General features: G+C 40.2%; 1 protein-coding gene across 8 annotated transcripts in view; it reads right to left on the bottom strand.

The window, feature by feature from the left end:
* The window catches only part of LOC105034945 (protein WHAT'S THIS FACTOR 1 homolog, chloroplastic), a 45053-nt gene that overhangs the window by 16484 nt on the left and 10418 nt on the right, over positions 1–18151 (bottom strand). Inside the window, exon 2 of one of the 8 annotated variants that reach the window (XM_073259677.1) lies at positions 2–1507. The exons of 5 other annotated variants lie outside the window; for them this stretch is intronic. The gene's annotated coding sequence lies outside the window, so the exon portion shown is untranslated. Of the gene's footprint in view, position 1; positions 1508–1567; positions 4347–18151 lie in introns of those variants that run through there. 2 more of the 8 variants (XM_073259679.1, XM_073259680.1) reach the window with 2 other exon arrangements.

Below are 18151 nucleotides of genomic sequence, written 5' to 3'. Positions count from 1 at the left end.
TAATTGAAATGTTTCAATGCCAATTCCATGTGTAGAGTCTTTGCAAGAAATAAAATGCACCAGCCTTATGTGTCCTTTTGGTATATGATGAAACAAAATTATGTCTGAAAGTCTGCAAAATTTACACATATTTGGATGAAAGTGAAAACAAAAGATGAATATACCAACCAGTCAATAAATTACACTAGGAAATGAAATGATGCAGGCAACTTACTTCAGGTTCTAGACAATATTTCTGACTAAATATTTAACAGAAACACTGCTATAAAAATTAACTATCTCTAGTTAAATAGCTAAATACTGGCAAAGATTTTGGTAAAGCTGCATTATCTTAGTCTCAGTATTGTTTCTATTTTTGACTAGGTTGCGTGAAGTACTGAAAGAAACTATTTTGTTTTTGTAAGTTCTTCAAGTAACAAATGTTAGAGAAATAGTTATAAAGGAAAAAATCATGGATATCATTTGGTGGTGCAAATTTTCCATATAAGTCAGTCTATACCTCAGTGGGTAGCATGCAAGGCTCTTATGCAAACAAAAATTTTGGTGCAGCCCCTCAGCACCCAGTAATTGTGAAGCAGCCAAATCTTTGGGTAAGAAATATAGACAAATATATGAAACAAGCGAACATGACAGAGAATGTTAAATTGGAATAAGATATCAAAAATTGCAAAATGAACCAACCCCATGGAAAAAATTTCAGAAAAAAAGGAAGTATGAATAAACCCTGTTTCATGAAAGTTGAGATGTCATGTTTGACTGCACTTAAAAAGTCCTATCATGAACTTAATGATGGCTATGATTCTCCTACACACTCATAGAGGTAATGGTATACACAGAAATGATAACATCATAATTACTGCATGAAATATTCAAGAGCAGTGAAGCTCCAAAACATTTTCCCAGACACATGTAAAGCTACAACAATATCCAACAAAAAAGATGTGTTATGCTCCAGTCAAACTGGCAATAAACTGACACCTTTCTTATGGTATAAAAGATCTTTTCATATTGAAAAAGAAATCCATCCATGAAGGAGAAGAAATGTAAACATCTCATACATCTTATGTGCCAGGGAAAATAGAGAGAAAACCAATTAAAAAGGAATATTTAAATGACAACCGCAAATCTGAACGCATGAAAGCATGAAAAACAACCACGAACCACTACAAATCCTGTTTTAATAGCAAGCATTCCATGATTTAGAACTTGAAGCAGTAAAACAACCACCACAAATCAGAACGCATACTTTGACAGCTTGACTTTTGTTCACACAAATGTACCAGATTAGATGAAACCATAATAAATGGGGCTATCAGATGTAATGCCAATATAGCATCCTCAAAGGTCCATGTATCCATTCTCACCTTCAATGGCAATCTCTTCCCATAGACAAAGCAGTGAAGAAACTTCACAAGGAATTCCCTGAAGCAAACCACATCCTTTTATCTTGAGAGACTGGATGATCCTTTCACAATTCACATATTGTCATGATCCCTAAAACTATCAGCTGTGTTGAATCCAAAATTAATTGACCAACCAAATGTAGAAATTACTATTAATATAGAAAGAAAGACTAATAGGTGAAATATGAAAAGTAATTTGATAATTATGAAGAAAATGAGGATTCCAGGAACAATGCATTTAGGCATTTAACTTGACCTAAACCCAACATCTAGTTTGGGTCAGGTTAGGCTTATATATTGCTCAACCAGATTGACTTAATTCCAACCTGCTTTCCTTCCAGGCCGAACAAACCCAGGTTTAGCACATATTGCTTCCAACTCAACTAAACCCAAACTAAAGCAAGCAAAATTTAAAGCTGAATTATCCAACTGTGCTTGAGCTAGGCTGACACATCCTTTTCCAATCCAATTCAATCCTAGTTATGTTTAATGGACTCAAGTCAAGTTCAAGTTGGATTGAATGGGAGTGTAAGTCACTCTTCCCAAGTCTTTACAAGCTTTAACCATAGCAAAGATATCCTTGATTTTATAAATTCATTGTAATAAACAGGGATGCAATTAGATATATGATATCATACTATAGACATAAAGGGGGTGCGCAAACTAGGGCAAAACCTAATGTTTGGCATTTTTTGCACAAAGTGTCTGCCTGGGGCTCAAACCCATGACATTGCACTTGTTAGCCCCAGCCTTTTACCATTGTACCATGCAACAGCCCCTTCTCAATGGATGGTTTGATTGTAAATCGAAAGATGAGATTCTAAATTAGTAGAAGGGACAAGTGAGTCTTTGTGTTGTTGGGAAATAAGTTGGAATGAACCAAGGAATGTGAGGAACTGGGTGAAAGATATTCATAAGATATCTCAAATCAAATGTTATTTGGAAAGCAAGTATTTTTTGCATAACATTGAGTGGTGCATAGAACATGTTTTGCGTAAAATCAAATGGTGCATAGTTATCCTCATGACATTTATTATGTGCCTTTCTAATCTTTCGTCATTTATTAGCACTAAGTGAGATTCCAACAGCCACCTATCCTCATGAAAATTATGATACGTTTGCTCATTTGAATATATTTTCTAATCCTATTATCATCATATTAGATCTGTCATTAAGCACTCAATTTCAAATTACAAACCTGAAACAGTACCAAGTGAACCAATGAATCAGGAAACATAGATCCAAGCAACTTGATTTCACCCTCACAGAACACAATTATATATAGGTATAGGCATAGACAAGTCTCCGTTTCTTTGCATCCTCTTGATAAATAATAGATTCATACATGGCTACAAGGGATGAACACACAAGAAATGACAAATGCATAGGAAATACTACAAAACTATACAAAGGATTAAATGCTTTGATAAGAAACTGAAAGGCCTTTGGTCATATACTAACTACCTATAATAAATGATAAAGGGAGCTAAACAGTCAATAATGCATTTTTTCAGCCCATAATAACTTTGAGGTGTTTGGACCAACTTTAATGGCCATATCTTGGGTCACTAGGTGATCAACTTTATATTTTGCTTCTTTTAACAAAGATAGAACCAAGGAAATCCGTCTCGGTACCGGACCCCATACCGATGAAATCCACTGTAGTGTCGGTATGCGGTGTGGTACGGTACACTAATGTCGGTATGGGATGGTTCGGCGTACCGATATGCATCCGGTACAGTACGGTGTAGAGTGTAGCGGACGGTTCAACCTAGTACGGAATTCCATGGATAGAACATATGTTTGTTTTTATTTACATCGTCAAACAAAATTAGTAGATTTACGATCATCCAAACCAAAATTGGCATATCCATGCAATAAAAAATACACATGCTTTTGGTATTGAAAGCAAAAAATAAAATATAGCCTTACACTTCAAAATTGTATTTGCCACATCAAATGGCGATTCAATCATGCTTGTATATAACGACCAGCTCAAGCAAATAGAAAAGATGATGTAAAGAGTTTTAGCGAGAGCATGAAAACATCAAGGATTTGGAAGAAGCTTACCTTTTTCAAGTTCCAATTTTGCCTTAGTATCAAAGGGAGTTATTTTTCAAAAGGTATTTAATATCTACATGTATAGATATTTTGCTAGTACTTCATATGGAATGGTAAGAGCCAAGGTTCGCCGAGCCGGACAGTTTTGGATATGCCAAACCGTACTGGCGGCTAACCGATGCAGTTCGAATGTTCGATTTGGAACGCCGATGAAAATGGAGCGAGGGAAAAGAAAAAAGAGAAAAAGAGAGAGGAGGGGAGAGAAGGAGAGGGGAAGGCTAGAGGTGGCCTGGTGAGGCCATTGGAGGGCCTCCGGGGCTCCACGATCCTCCGCAAGATGTGAGAAGAGAGAAATAAAGATAGAGAGAGGAAAGGAGGGAAGAGGAAGGAGGAAAAAGCGGTGGGGAGGCCACCGAAGGGTTGTCAGATGGTCCAAAAATATCCCATGGTCATCATGGATTCGAAATAGGAGTTCACTATTTATCGTCTTTTTTGAAAAAGCCAATGAAATAAGGGCGTCATCCTTGTTTCAAACCCACAACAACTACGGCACCATCCCCGCCGCCTTCCTCTCCTTCCTCTTCTGTCCCTTCCCCCCTCTCTCTATCTCTTTCTGCTCTCATTTTCTCTTGCGGAGGACCGCGAAGCCCAGGAGGCCCCGACGGCCCTCCGGTGGCCACCGCCGGCCTTCCTTTCCCTCCCTCCCCCCTCTTTCTTTTTCTCTCTTTTCCTCTCCAGTTCATCCCTCATTTTTCTGTCAGTTCAGATCTGGTACAGCCTGATACATGGATGTACTGACTCGTACTGCCGGTCGGACGACATGGGATCCGGTACCGAAACAGCGATCTTTGATAAGAGATACTTCTTTCAACTGGAATGGTCCTTGTATGAAATTTAGAGTAGTAAAAATGAGTCAAAACTGTGTAAAATTAGTTTGAGATGATGAATAAAATAAATTAAATTTCCTTTTCTGTTATTCTTCTTCCCCTACTTGTGTGGTGCGGACACCAGAGCCATCAAAAATCGGCAACATAATTTAAGTTCGATTTGGATCGAAGAAGCCTCATTAAATTGATTCTACTTCAGTTATTTATTTTCAGTCAATAAATTTTAATGCATTTGGCTTTGGGTCCATAGGACCATACTTGGATTTGTCCACGTCACCTTTGGAGCCACCACTCTCCACATGCCAAGAGAAGAATATGCATGCCAGCATATGCCGTGCTCATGCCAAGTTGTGTCAAGCATCAAGCACCCACATGAAATTCCATTTCTTCCTTAGAATTCCTTAAGAGTTCTTGGCTACTTACTTATTTTGTTGAAGGCTGATTTCTTTCCTATGGTAGATTATAATGCTTTACTTTTTTGTGGAGGGTTGATTTCTTCCTTGTAAAAATAAGAGATTCCTAAACAAATAGGATCCTTAGAGTCCTATATAAATCCTTGTATCTTTCATGAAAGAAAACAATGAATGATTTTACAAACTCCACAAATACTTGTGTTAATCGCTCCGAGAGGGAGAGGGTGTGAGACCCAAAATCGCCCCACAAGGGGAGGGTGTGAGGCCCACTTTCTATCCTATTCCTTCTACTTAAGATTCAGTGTTTCTGCGACTCTGATCGACTCCACCAACTACCCACGCAAGCCTATTCCGTCAAGAGAAGATCTGTCTCCTCCAGAATTTTCATCTGTCGTGCTGAGAGAAGGAGTGATTTCTTATTCTACAGATCATATGCTGTCAAGGACCTTCGTTCCTTAACAGTTGATCTTTGATTTTTTTTTTTAATCCGATGTTGGTAAAGACCTAGTTCTTTATCGATGGATCTGTTTGGTTAAAAGATTAAGAGCCCTAATCAGAGTAGTTTCTTAACTATCACGATCCGGATTCTTATCATCTTCTTGGATTTTTCTCACGGGTTTAATGTTTTATTTTCTCTCGTTCCATTCTTATTTCTTTTTTTTGCATCTACTCGTGAGCATGTTTAATTTCTGCTATCTGTTTATGAAATTTTCTATTACTAATTGTTTACTGATCTCTCGAATGGCATTCGTCTGTATCATTTAGATTGATCTCGCTTTAGTCTCGTATCAATCAATCACGCCTCCTGAGCAGAGTATAGGCAACTATACTGTCTGTCCTGGGAATAATGAGCCCCTGGCCGGACGTGATTTGTTGTTGATGAACAGAAGAGAGCTTGATTATTAGGATTGATTTTCTTTTTAGGATTGTCCCGCATCAATTTGGTATCAGAGCAGGTTGATTAGGGCTTTAGTTTAAATTCAGCAATTTAAATTTTCGCAAGTTAAATTTTCGCACTCTAAATTTCGTACTTTACTTTCAAGCATTTTAATTTTATTGCACCTTATTTCTGCATCTTAGAGTTGCATGACCACTAGATCAGGTACCTGGTACCAACATCCTACTTCCCCACCCAACACCAATATGGATCCCAATATAGCAGCCATCATTAATGCTCTGACTGAAAAGTTTGATGATATGAAAAATTTTATGAAAGCCATGGATGAGAGAATAGTGGTATTAGAAGAAGCTAGGCAGAAACAACCTGAACCTGAGTCTCTCCGACTACCTATAGGACAAAGAGGTAGGAATCTAGAACTTGATCGACCTATAGGGGCACGTCCGCACCATAACCAGTTCGATCAAGATGAGCATATTCTTAGGAATGTGAAAGTCGAAGCCCCAAGTTTTGATGGTTGTCTAGATCCGAGAGAGTACCTAGATTGGGAATCAGGTATGGACCACTATTTTGGATGGTATGAAATGTCTGAAGCAAGGAGAGTTAGATTTGCTAGGATGAAATTGATGAGGCAAGCCCGACTTTATTGGGAAAGTGTAGAGCGTCTTCTCAATCAGAGAAGACAAGATCCGATAGAAACCTGGGATGAGATGAAAGAAAAACTCAGAGAGAAGTACCTCCCCACCTCTTACCAACAAAGACTTTTAGATCAATGGCAGAGGCTTACTCAAGGGAATAGATCAGTCACCGAGTATATCACGAGATTTGATGAATACCTCATGAGATGTGGAGTAGCCGAAGATAGAGTTGTTACCTTATCTCGATTTAGAGCTGGATTACGAGAGGATATTCAGCGTGAGCTCTTTCTGCGAGAGGTAACCACGTTGGAACAAGCTTATCAACTTGCCTTAGATTTTGAAAGATTTTCTAGATATTCGACTCTCCGTCGTCCTGAACCCAACCGAGTAACCCCTTCTGGATCGAGACCTAATATTAATCAAACTCCTAGTAACAGACCTCCACTTACAAATCCTATTGGGAGAAAAGAAGATAAAGGAAAAGGAGCTATAGGAGAGTTATCAAAAGGAAGTAGTTCTCGATCTCATTGCTTCAAGTACCATGGTTACGGTCACTTTGCTGCACAATGCCCCAACCGATCATTATTCGTAGAAGAATTAGAAGGAGAAACTCTAGAAAATATTGAGGAGGAAGTTTATGAAGCTGATCCAGATTTAGCCGAGCAATTTGAGAGTACTGAGGACATCCTAGGTTATGCCACACCTGAGTCAGACCTTAGGCTTGGAGTCGTTAGGTATGTCCTAGCCCAAACTAAGGAAAGTGAAGACTGGCGTAGGACCTCTATTTTCCATACCTTCATAAAATTTGGCGATAAAATTTGTAAGGTGATCATTGATAGCGGTAGCTGTATCAACGCCATCTCCACCGACACGGTTAAGCGATTAGGATTAACTCCTGTAGATCATCCTAGTCCATACCGTGTGTCTTGGATTGATTCCTCCTCTATTCCCATCAAATTTAGATGTCGTGTGCCCATCCAGCTTCATTCCTATCAGGATCATGTGTGGTGCGATGTCTTACCCATGGAAGTCGGAAGTATCATATTAGGTCGGCCTTGGCTATTCGACAATGATGTTACGATTTATGGCCGTACCAACTCCTGCAGCTTTACTCATCAGGGTAAGAAGATCACGATTAATCCTTCCCCACCTAAGGCTACTAATAGAAAGATAGGCGATGGACCAAAAGAAAATCTTAAGAAGAAAAGCCTCAATCTGATAGGTGCTAAAGAATTAGAGACGGTCATGAGTGAAGGATCACCAGTTTGGATGCTTGTTGCTAGAGAAGTTCGTGAGGATTCTAAGGTGGATTATCCTAAGGAAGTAGCTAGCCTTCTTGCTGAGTTTCATGATGTCTTTCCTGAGGATCTTCCAGATTACTTACCGCCTATGAGAAACATTCAACCTGCCATTGATTTAGTTCCTGGATCTACCCTACCCAACTTGCCCCACTATAGGTTGAACCCTAATGAGCATGCTGAGCTACAAAGACAAGTTGGAGAGCTGATAAAAAAAGGATTTGTGAGGGAGAGTTTGAGTCCTTGCGCGGTTCCTGCACTACTGACTCCAAAGAAGGATGGTACATGGAGGATGTGCATAGATAGCCGTGCCATTAATAAGATCACCATTAAGTACCGCTTTCCCATCCCTAGGTTAGATGACATGTTAGATATGATGGCCGGATCCACTATCTTTTCTAAGATCGATCTTAAGAGTGGTTACCATCAAGTAAGGATTAGACCGGGAGATGAGTGGAAAACTGCTTTCAAGACAAAAAATGGTTTATATGAGTGAATGGTGATGCCATTTGGATTATCTAATGCTCCTAGTACCTTCATGAGGTTGATGACCCAAGTACTACGACCATTTATAGGAGTATTTGTAGTCGTATATTTTGATGACATTTTGATTTATAGTCGAACTAGGGAAGACCATTTAGATCACCTCCAAAGAGTGTGTCAAGTTCTTAAAACAGAAAGCTTGTATGCTAATCCTAAGAAGTGCGCTTTTATGACAGACCATATCATCTTTTTAGGTTTTGTTGTTACCCCCAATGGTGTATCTGCTGATCCTGAAAAGATTAGAGCAATAGTTGAGTGGCCGGTGCCCAAGAGTGTGCATGACGTGCGGAGTTTTCATGGATTAGCAACTTTTTATCGTAGGTTCATAAAAGGGTTTAGCACCATAGTCGCTCCCATCACTGACTGCATTAGAAAGGAAAATTTTGAATGGACTAGGGCAGCCAATAGAGCCTTTCTAGATATTAAGGACAAGATGACTCATGCCCCAATCTTACGTCTCCCTGATTTTTCTAAGGTTTTTGAAGTAGCGTGCGATGCGTCAGGAGTTGGGATTGGTGGTGTCCTTAGTCAAGAAGGTCATCCGGTAGCATACTTTAGCGAGAAACTTAACGATTCTAAACTCAAGTATTCTACCTATGATAAGGAGTTTTATGCGGTAATTCAAGCTTTAAGATATTGGAGGCATTACCTGCTACCGCAAGAATTTGTTTTGTACTCTGACCATGAGGCCCTTAGATTCCTGAATTCTCAAAAGAAATTGAATTATAGACACGGTAGGTGGGTCGAGTTTTTGCAAGCCTATACTTTTGTTTTGAAACACCGTGCAGGTGTAGAGAATCGTGCTGCTGATGCCCTGAGTCGCCGTCATACTTTGCTGTCCACCGTTAGTATAGAAGTTGTTGGTTTTAATAAGATTAAAGAAAATTATGAGGAGTGTCCCGATTTTGGTGACATACTTACCGCTTTACGTAAGGGGCCATCTAGAGAACGTAGTGAATATACCCTTCAGGATGGTTACCTATTTAGAGAAACTAGGCTGTGTATCCCCCGTACATCTTTGAGAGATTTTTTAGTTTGGGAATTACATGCTGGAGGATTAGCTGGACACTTTGGTAGGAATAAAACTATAGAGTTGGTAGAAGCCCAGTTCTTTTGGCCAAGCTTGAAAAGAGATGTCGCCCGAATTGTTGCCCAATGTAGAACATGTGCCGTGGCCAAGCAGAGAAAACAAAACACCGGCTTATATACACCCTTACCTATACCAGACTGTCCTTGGCAAGATGTTAGTATGGATTTTGTTTTGGGATTACCTAGGACAGCCAGGAAGCATGATTCCATTCTAGTGGTTGTAGATAGATTTTCAAAAATGGCCCATTTCTTGCCCTGTTGCCAAACGTCCGACGCGTCGAAAGTTGCAAGGATATACTTTGATGAGATTGTTAGACTACATGGATTGCCTAAAACCATTGTTTCTGATAGGGATGTTAGATTTATGAGCTACTTTTGGAAAACCCTATGGCATCTTTTAGGCACAAAACTAAAGTTTTCTTCTGCCTATCATCCGCAAACAGACGGTCAGACCGAAGTGGTTAATAGGAGTCTTGGAAATCTTTTGCGTTGCTTGATTGGGGAACATATGGGTAACTGGGATCTTTTGCTGCCCCGAGCCGAATTTGCATATAATAGCTCTGTTAATAGGTCCATTGGCATGAGTCCTTTTGAAGTAGTTCATGGATATCAACCTAGAAAACCAATAGACCTCATCCCACTACCCATGCATGCTAGGATTTCCGAATCTGCAGAGTCATTTGCACAGCATGTCAAGAGTCTGCATAAAGAGATCAGTAAAAAAATTAGTATGAGTAATAAAGTTTATAAACAGAATGCAGATTCTCATCGACGTGTTCAAGAGTTTGCAGAGGGAGACTATGTGATGGTTCGATTGAGGCCTGAACGGTTTCCTCCCGGAACCGTGAAGAAGTTACATGCCCGAGGAGCAGGTCCATTTAAGATCATAAAGAAAATCGGATCAAATGCGTATGTTGTGGACCTACCTTCTGATTTTGGAATTAGCTCTACTTTTAACATTACAGATCTTGTCGCCTATAAAAAACCAACTCGGATACCTAGTGAGCCATTTGAGCCTGAACCAACCTTTGAGAGCGAACCTATCCCTGAGTGTCCACCAGCCAAAATGTCAGCAAAACACGATCAGATTGAGAGAATTTTGGATGAGCAGATCCTTTCCACCCGGAGTCGAGGCTATCAGCGGTATCTGGTCAGATGGCGAGGTCGACCGGAGTCTGAAGATACCTGGATCACTCGAGAAGAGCTGCAACGCATTGATCCCGATCTACTTGAGCGTCACCAGAGCGAAATCGATCCACACTCGACAAGGTCGAGTTTTTCCCACCTCGGGAGAATTGGTGCGGACACCAGAGCCATCAAAAATCGGCAACATAATTTAAGTTCGATTTGGATCGAAGAAGCCTCATTAAATTGATTCTACTTCAGTTATTTATTTTCAGTCAATAAATTTTAATGCATTTGGCTTTGGGTCCATAGGCCATACTTGGATTTGTCCACGTCACCTTTGGAGCCACCACTCTCCACATGCCAAGAGAAGAATATGCATGCCAGCATATGCCGTGCTCATGCCAAGTTGTGTCAAGCATCAAGCACCCACATGAAATTCCATTTCTTCCTTAGAATTCCTTAAGAGTTCTTGGCTACTTACTTATTTTGTTGAAGGCTGATTTCTTTCCTATGGTAGATTATAATGCTTTACTTTTTTGTGGAGGGTTGATTTCTTCCTTGTAAAAATAAGAGATTCCTAAACAAATAGGACCTTAGAGTCCTATATAAATCCTTGTATCTTTCATGAAAGAAAACAATGAATGATTTTACAAACTCCACAAATACTTGTGTCAATCGCTCCGAGAGGGAGAGGGTGTGAGACCCAAAATCGCCCCACAAGGGGAGGGTGTGAGGCCCACTTTCTATCCTATTCCTTCTACTTAAGATTCAGTGTTTCTGCGACTCTGATCGACTCCACCATCTACCCACGCAAGCCTATTCCGTCAAGAGAAGATCTGTCTCCTCCAGAATTTTCATCTGTCGTGCTGAGAGAAGGAGTGATTTCTTATTCTACAGATCATATGCTGTCAAGGACCTTCGTTCCTTAACAGTTGATCTTTGATTTTTTTTTTTAATCCGATGTTGGTAAAGACCTAGTTCTTTATCGATGGATCTGTTTGGTTAAAAGATTAAGAGCCCTAATCAGAGTAGTTTCTTAACTATCACGATCCGGATTCTTATCATCTTCTTGGATTTTCTCACGGGTTTAATGTTTTATTTTCTCTCGTTCCATTCTTATTTCTTTTTTTTGCATCTACTCGTGAGCATGTTTAATTTCTGCTATCTGTTTATGAAATTTTCTATTACTAATTGTTTACTGATCTCTCGAATGGCATTCGTCTGTATCATTTAGATTGATCTCGCTTTAGTCTCGTATCAATCAATCACGCCTCCTGAGCAGAGTATAGGCAACTATACTGTCTGTCCTGGGAATAATGAGCCCCTGGCCGGACGTGATTTGTTGTTGATGAACAGAAGAGAGCTTGATTATTAGGATTGATTTTCTTTTTAGGATTGTCCCGCATCAATTTGGTATCAGAGCAGGTTGATTAGGGCTTTAGTTTAAATTCAGCAATTTAAATTTTCGCAAGTTAAATTTTCGCACTCTAAATTTCGTACTTTACTTTCAAGCATTTTAATTTTATTGCACCTTATTTCTGCATCTTAGAGTTGCATGACCACTAGATCAGGTACCTGGTACCAACATCCTACTTCCCCACCCAACACCAATATGGATCCCAATATAGCAGCCATCATTAATGCTCTGACTGAAAAGTTTGATGATATGAAAAATTTTATGAAAGCCATGGATGAGAGAATAGTGGTATTAGAAGAAGCTAGGCAGAAACAACCTGAACCTGAGTCTCTCCGACTACCTATAGGACAAAGAGGTAGGAATCTAGAACTTGATCGACCTATAGGGGCACGTCCGCACCATAACCAGTTCGATGAAGATGAGCATATTCTTAGGAATGTGAAAGTCGAAGCCCCAAGTTTTGATGGTTGTCTAGATCCGAGAGAGTACCTAGATTGGGAATCAGGTATGGACCACTATTTTGGATGGTATGAAATGTCTGAAGCAAGGAGAGTTAGATTTGCTAGGATGAAATTGATGAGGCAAGCCCGACTTTATTGGGAAAGTGTTGAGCGTCTTCTCAATCAGAGAAGACAAGATCCGATAGAAACCTGGGATGAGATGAAAGAAAAACTCAGAGAGAAGTACCTCCCCACCTCTTACCAACAAAGACTTTTAGATCAATGGCAGAGGCTTACTCAAGGGAATAGATCAGTCACCGAGTATATCACGAGATTTGATGAATACCTCATGAGATGTGGAGTAGCCGAAGATAGAGTTGTTACCTTATCTCGATTTAGAGCTGGATTACGAGAGGATATTCAGCGTGAGCTCTTTCTGCGAGAGGTAACCACGTTGGAACAAGCTTATCAACTTGCCTTAGATTTTGAAAGATTTTCTAGATATTCGACTCTCCGTCGTCCTGAACCCAACCGAGTAACCCCTTCTGGATCGAGACCTAATATTAATCAAACTCCTAGTAACAGACCTCCACTTACAAATCCTATTGGGAGAAAAGAAGATAAAGGAAAAGGAGCTATAGGAGAGTTATCAAAAGGAAGTAGTTCTCGATCTCATTGCTTCAAGTACCATGGTTACGGTCACTTTGCTGCACAATGCCCCAACCGATCATTATTCGTAGAAGAATTAGAAGGAGAAACTCTAGAAAATATTGAGGAGGAAGTTTATGAAGCTGATCCAGATTTAGCCGAGCAATTTGAGAGTACTGAGGACATCCTAGGTTATGCCACACCTGAGTCAGACCTTAGGCTTGGAGTCGTTAGGTATGTCCTAGCCCAAACTAAGGAAAGTGAAGACTGGCGTAGGACCTCTATTTTCCATACCTTCATAAAATTTGGCGATAAAATTTGTAAGGTGATCATTGATAGCGGTAGCTGTATCAACGCCATCTCCACCGACACGGTTAAGCGATTAGGATTAACTCCTGTAGATCATCCTAGTCCATACCGTGTGTCTTGGATTGATTCCTCCTCTATTCCCATCAAATTTAGATGTCGTGTGCCCATCCAGCTTCATTCCTATCAGGATCATGTGTGGTGCGATGTCTTACCCATGGAAGTCGGAAGTATCATATTAGGTCGGCCTTGGCTATTCGACAATGATGTTACGATTTATGGCCGTACCAACTCCTGCAGCTTTACTCATCAGGGTAAGAAGATCACGATTAATCCTTCCCCACCTAAGGCTACTAATAGAAAGATAGGCGATGGACCAAAAGAAAATCTTAAGAAGAAAAGCCTCAATCTGATAGGTGCTAAAGAATTAGAGACGGTCATGAGTGAAGGATCACCAGTTTGGATGCTTGTTGCTAGAGAAGTTCGTGAGGATTCTAAGGTGGATTATCCTAAGGAAGTAGCTAGCCTTCTTGCTGAGTTTCATGATGTCTTTCCTGAGGATCTTCCAGATTACTTACCGCCTATGAGAAACATTCAACCTGCCATTGATTTAGTTCCTGGATCTACCCTACCCAACTTGCCCCACTATAGGTTGAACCCTAATGAGCATGCTGAGCTACAAAGACAAGTTGGAGAGCTGATAAAAAAAGGATTTGTGAGGGAGAGTTTGAGTCCTTGCGCGGTTCCTGCACTACTGACTCCAAAGAAGGATGGTACATGGAGGATGTGCATAGATAGCCGTGCCATTAATAAGATCACCATTAAGTACCGCTTTCCCATCCCTAGGTTAGATGACATGTTAGATATGATGGCCGGATCCACTATCTTTTCTAAGATCGATCTTAAGAGTGGTTACCATCAAGTAAGGATTAGACCGGGAGATGAGTGGAAAACTGCTTTCAAGACAAAAAATGGTTTATATGAGTGGATGGTGATGCCATTTGGATTATCTAATGCCCTAGTACCTTCATGAGGTTGATGACCCAAGTACTACGACCATTTATAGGAGTATTTGTAGTCGTATATTTTGATGACATTTTGATCTATAGTCGAACTAGGGAAGACCATTTAGATCACCTCCAAAGAGTGTGTCAAGTTCTTAAAACAGAAAGCTTGTATGCTAATCCTAAGAAGTGCGCTTTTATGACAGACCATATCATCTTTTTAGGTTTTGTTGTTACCCCCAATGGTGTATCTGCTGATCCTGAAAAGATTAGAGCAATAGTTGAGTGGCCGGTGCCCAAGAGTGTGCATGACGTGCGGAGTTTTCATGGATTAGCAACTTTTTATCGTAGGTTCATAAAAGGGTTTAGCACCATAGTCGCTCCCATCACTGACTGCATTAGAAAGGAAAATTTTGAATGGACTAGGGCAGCCAATAGAGCCTTTCTAGACATTAAGGACAAGATGACTCATGCCCCAATCTTACGTCTCCCTGATTTTTCTAAGGTTTTTGAAGTAGCGTGCGATGCGTCAGGAGTTGGGATTGGTGGTGTCCTTAGTCAAGAAGGTCATCCGGTAGCATACTTTAGCGAGAAACTTAACGATTCTAAACTCAAGTATTCTACCTATGATAAGGAGTTTTATGCGGTAATTCAAGCTTTAAGATATTGGAGGCATTACCTGCTACCGCAAGAATTTGTTTTGTACTCTGACCATGAGGCCCTTAGATTCCTGAATTCTCAAAAGAAATTGAATCATAGACACGGTAGGTGGGTCGAGTTTTTGCAAGCCTATACTTTTGTTTTGAAACACCGTGCAGGTGTAGAGAATCGTGCTGCTGATGCCCTGAGTCGCGTCATACTTTGCTGTCCACCGTTAGTATAGAAGTTGTTGGTTTTGATAAGATTAAAGAAAATTATGAGGAGTGTCCGATTTTGGTGACATACTTACCGCTTTACGTAAGGGGCCATCTAGAGAACGTAGTGAATATACCCTTCAGGATGGTTACCTATTTAGAGAAACTAGGCTGTGTATCCCCCGTACATCTTTGAGAGATTTTTTAGTTTGGGAATTACATGCTGGAGGATTAGCTGGACACTTTGGTAGGAATAAAACTATAGAGTTGGTAGAAGCCCAGTTCTTTTGGCCAAGCTTGAAAAGAGATGTCGCCCGAATTGTTGCCCAATGTAGAACATGTGCCGTGGCCAAGCAGAGAAAAAAAACACCGGCTTATATACACCCTTACCTATACCAGACTGTCCTTGGCAAGATGTTAGTATGGATTTTGTTTTGGGATTACCTAGGACAGCCAGGAAGCATGATTCCATTCTAGTGGTTGTAGATAGATTTTCAAAAATGACCCATTTCTTGCCCTGTTGCCAAACGTCTGATGCGTCGAAAGTTGCAAGGATATACTTTGATGAGATTGTTAGACTACATGGATTGCCTAAAACCATTGTTTCTGATAGGGATGTTAGATTTATGAGCTACTTTTGGAAAACCCTATGGCATCTTTTAGGCACAAAACTAAAGTTTTCTTCTGCCTATCATCCGCAAACAGACGGTCAGACCGAAGTGGTTAATAGGAGTCTTGGAAATCTTTTGCGTTGCTTGATTGGGGAACATATGGGTAACTGGGATCTTTTGCTGCCCCGAGCCGAATTTGCATATAATAGCTCTGTTAATAGGTCCATTGGCATGAGTCCTTTTGAAGTAGTTCATGGATATCAACCTAGAAAACCAATAGACCTCATCCCACTACCCATGCATGCTAGGATTTCCGAATCTGCAGAGTCATTTGCACAGCATGTCAAGAGTCTGCATAAAGAGATCAGTAAAAAAATTAGTATGAGTAATAAAGTTTATAAACAGAATGCAGATTCTCATCGACGTGTTCAAGAGTTTGCAGAGGGAGACTATGTGATGGTTCGATTGAGGCCTGAACGGTTTCCTCCCGGAACCGTGAAGAAGTTACATGCCCGAGGAGCAGGTCCATTTAAGATCATAAAGAAAATCGGATCAAATGCGTATGTTGTGGACCTACCTTCTGATTTTGGAATTAGCTCTACTTTTAACATTACAGATCTTGTCGCCTATAAAAAACCAACTCGGATACCTAGTGAGCCATTTGAGCCTGAACCAACCTTTGAGAGCGAACCTATCCCTGAGTGTCCACCAGCCAAAATGTCAGCAAAACACGATCAGATTGAGAGAATTTTGGATGAGCAGATCCTTTCCACCCGGAGTCGAGGCTATCAGCGGTATCTGGTCAGATGGCGAGGTCGACCGGAGTCTGAAGATACCTGGATCACTCGAGAAGAGCTGCAACGCATTGATCCCGATCTACTTGAGCGTCACCAGAGCGAAATCGACCCACACTCGACAGGGTCGAGTTTTTCCCACCTCGGGAGAATTGGTGCGGACACCAGAGCCATCAAAAATCGGCAACATAATTTAAGTTCGATTTGGATCGAAGAAGCCTCATTAAATTGATTCTACTTCAGTTATTTATTTTCAGTCAATAAATTTTAATGCATTTGGCTTTGGGTCCATAGGCCATACTTGGATTTGTCCACGTCACCTTTGGAGCCACCACTCTCCACATGCCAAGAGAAGAATATGCATGCCAGCATATGCCGTGCTCATGCCAAGTTGTGTCAAGCATCAAGCACCCACATGAAATTCCATTTCTTCCTTAGAATTCCTTAAGAGTTCTTGGCTACTTACTTATTTTGTTGAAGGCTGATTTCTTTCCTATGGTAGATTATAATGCTTTACTTTTTGTGGAGGGTTGATTTCTTCCTTGTAAAAATAAGAGATTCCTAAACAAATAGGACCCTTAGAGTCCTATATAAATCCTTGTATCTTTCATGAAAAAAAAATGAATGATTTTACAAACTCCACAAATACTTGTGTCAATCGCTCGAGAGGGAGAGGGTGTGAGACCCAAAATGCCCCAAAGGGGAGGGTGTGAGGCCCACTTTCTATCCTATTCCTTCTACTTAAGATTCAGTGTTCCTGCGACTCTGATCGACTCCACCATCTACCCACGCAAGCCTATTCCTCAAGAGAAGATCTGTCTCCTCCAGAATTTTCATCTGTCGTGCTGAGAGAAGGAGTGATTTCTTATTCTACAGATCATATGCTGTCAAGGACCTTCGTTCCTTAACAGTTGATCTTTGATTTTTTTTTTTTAATCCGATGTTGGTAAAGACCTAGTTCTTTATCGATGGATCTGTTTGGTTAAAGATTAAGAGCCCTAATCAGAGTAGTTTCTTAACTACCACGATCCGGATTCTTATCATCTTCTTGGATTTTCTCACGGGTTTAATTTTTATTTTCTCTCGTTCCATTCTTATTTCTTTTTTTTTGCATCTACTCGTGAGCATGTTTAATTTCTGCTATCTGTTTATGAAATTTTCTATTACTAATTGTTTACTGATCTCTCGAATGGCATTCGTCTGTATCATTTAGATTGATCTCGCTTTAGTCTCGTATCAATCAATCACGCCTCCTGAGCAGAGTATAGGCAACTATACTGTCTGTCCTGGGAATAATGAGCCCCTGGCCGACGTGATTGTTGTTGATGAACAGAAGAGAGCTTGATTATTAGGATTGATTTTCTTTTTAGGATTGTCCCGCATCATTGTGCTTCAGAAGTTGCCTAACACTGTGGATACAATTGCCTTGTGAGAAGAGTTTTGTTATCTGTGCTGATTTTCATCATAGAATCTGAAATAAATTCAGATTGCATGAAAGTACTCATATCTGAAATTTGTTTCAGATCGTCACTTCAACTTCCAAAGCAAATCTAAATAAAGATTGTTTATATGGTATTTCTGTTTTGGTCTAACTCTTGCTTAAAAAAAAAAAGGAGGATTGTTCCTCAATTTTCTTGTTGTGGTGATCTCGGGCCATCATGAAGTTTATATTCCATTTTTTGAGAAAGAACATGACCAGCTTTCTCAACAACTTAAGAT

The sequence above is a fragment of the Elaeis guineensis genome, chromosome 6 (assembly GCF_000442705.2).
Source record: "Elaeis guineensis isolate ETL-2024a chromosome 6, EG11, whole genome shotgun sequence".
Lineage (NCBI taxonomy): Eukaryota > Viridiplantae > Streptophyta > Magnoliopsida > Arecales > Arecaceae > Elaeis > Elaeis guineensis.
The sequence above is the reverse complement of the archived record's forward strand: the minus strand, read 5'-3'. Positions and strand labels throughout refer to the sequence as shown.